At 37.9% G+C, this 2,299-nt stretch overlaps 1 long non-coding RNA gene across 1 annotated transcript; it reads right to left on the bottom strand.

The window, feature by feature from the left end:
- Positions 1 to 1,689: 1,689 nt before the first annotated feature.
- LOC148128975 (uncharacterized) lies at positions 1,690 to 2,042 on the bottom strand. The gene is made up of 2 exons (XR_015745916.1): positions 1,909 to 2,042; positions 1,690 to 1,876 (listed from the first exon to the last, which is right to left on the bottom strand). It is a non-coding gene; the product is annotated as an uncharacterized LOC148128975 (long non-coding RNA).
- Between the last annotated feature and the right edge of the window lie 257 nt (positions 2,043 to 2,299).

The following is a 2,299-nucleotide window of genomic DNA, read 5'->3' as shown; positions in this document are numbered from 1 at the left end:
ATAGACACATTTCTGTTGCTGAGCAAGAATGTTGTTAAGTGAGTTTTGCCCCTATTTTATTATCTCTCTTGCCATGCAGTTGTTAAGTTAGTAACATGGTTGTAACATGAATCTGGATTCCCTATTGACTTCCCTTGTCAGAAGGTTGCAAAAGGTGATCACATGACCCCGAGACCTGGCAACCATCCTAAATATGAGCCTGTTGCTAAGCATCCAAATTTTGATCACGTGACCATGGGAATGCTGCAGTGGTTGTGATATGACACTTCATTATACACTTTGTTCTGTAGTGTAGTGGTTATTCATTGCTGTAGTGAACTTTGGTCACTAAGTGAAAAATTGTAAGTTGAATATCTACTTATCCTATCAAACCAAGCAGAAAGGGAGGTTGGGCAACCTGTCTATGAAGGAATGTTATTTGATGGGGACAAACCTTTTCTACCACACTGCTTGGAACATCATAACCCCCAGGGTGAGGTTGGCCCAGACCTTACTGGGCTTCAGGAAGTGCCTTAAGACATGACTTTGTCATCAGGCCAGGGAGGTTGGTAGAAAGCTTGCTAAGGGATTGTTCTCGTCTACTTTGATGCCATGCCACTCTTTTTCATTTCTTTCCAGCTTTTTCCCCCACAAAATCTACTTTCCTCACCATCAAAAAAATGTTTCTCTCTAGTTGCTCACCACTCTTCTATTATCCCTTAATTCTCCATGTTTCATCCTAAACAATCAAATCAGTCATGGTTTTGAACTTGCACTTCTTGTACTCTGTGTAAGTAGGCATTATTAAACTTTATATTTAACTCAAATGGTTGTTTTTCTAAACAAATGCTCATCAAATGCCATTTTTATATCTCTGACAAGTTGAAAATATAGTCCACTGTGGATGAAAAGATAAAAATGTGTACTGTGTCAGAATGAATTGGTTTTATCTAGGTTATTGAGTACATCAATGAAAAGTAGGATTTGCCAGCTCCTGTTTATCCAATGAACTGTGATAAACAAAAAAATAGATGAGATTTGGGAAATATTATAGATTATGAATATGATGCATGGGGGAAAATAGTCTGTTTGATGGCATGAATGGATGGGTGGGAATGAGAGAGACCACGAACTATAACTATGCCTCCCTGCATGTATTCTCAACTCTCCTTTATAAGAGAAAGTCATCTTCCTCCAGGTCCACTGTAGAGATTCCATTCCAGTTTATCCATACAACTTACCTGTTTTTTTCTTCCTTCCTTAGTTTCATTCATTGATTCATGCTCCTTAATCCATTTAGTCTCTTATATTCCAAGTAGTAATCTTTGATTTTGTCATCAGACAGACTCAAACACGCTGATTTCTGTTTCCTTGGTGAAATGAAGTATTCCCATATAATTTTCATGTTATTACAAACATTTTTTAAAAGGTAACTTGATGTGAATGGGATTTAATTGACATTCATGGATTATTCTCTCCCAGAAAGATTCATTAAAGTTTTGTTGGGTATGGAAGGCATAGACTAAGATATTTATGCCTTCATTCATTTAATTTTTAACCACAGTTTTCATTTAGTAGCTCAGTGCAGCATACATAGCATCCTCTTTTATTTTTCTCCCAAATCAACCCTGTAAAGTAGGTATACTGAGAACTTCTCAATATGGAATAAACCTTTGACAGACTCCAAAATGCAAGAAAGACAAGTTGAGATCCTTCTACGCAATTTTCTTTATTGCTTCTCATCTAGAGATAGAAATCTTGTCAAACCAAAGCAGACTGCTTCCACCCAAAATATGTACTCAAAGAATGACTAGGGAGAGGCCATCTTCACCTTCTTTCTCTGACACAAACTATCCAAACTGTGTTATTTTTTGCTCCTCTGGAATGTACCCTCTCCCTCCAGGGAATCTGGACAACAGCCTTCTTGACTAAGGCCACTGCCCCAGTGCCAGTACAGCCCTTAATCTCTACACTGCAGTGACTTTGTGTGCTTACCAGTGCTGGTGAGATCCACATCTCATGCAGCATTCCCTGTCAACAGTAAGAACAGTTCTGAATAGATTTGAGATATGCTGGCTTCTTGTGTGCCACTATAACAGCCCCAAAATCACAACTGATCTAGGCGATATGCAAGCAAACATACTATTGCTGGCATTCCACAAGGTACATATAATGTTCTGCCATATACGCATACCCACTTGGAGGCTTTTCCAATTTATTCATGGATAATTCTACTAACTATGCAAGGTAATTCATTTTAATGATAAAAGTTTAAAATTCCAGTTACCTCCATTTATGGCTGTTTATAATAATCTGTTGA

The sequence above is a fragment of the Notechis scutatus genome, chromosome Z (assembly GCF_049901735.1).
Source record: "Notechis scutatus isolate UNSWTSFEM ecotype Mainland chromosome Z, rNotScu1.2, whole genome shotgun sequence".
Lineage (NCBI taxonomy): Eukaryota > Metazoa > Chordata > Lepidosauria > Squamata > Elapidae > Notechis > Notechis scutatus.
This window is presented reverse-complemented; position numbering and strand designations above follow the sequence as displayed.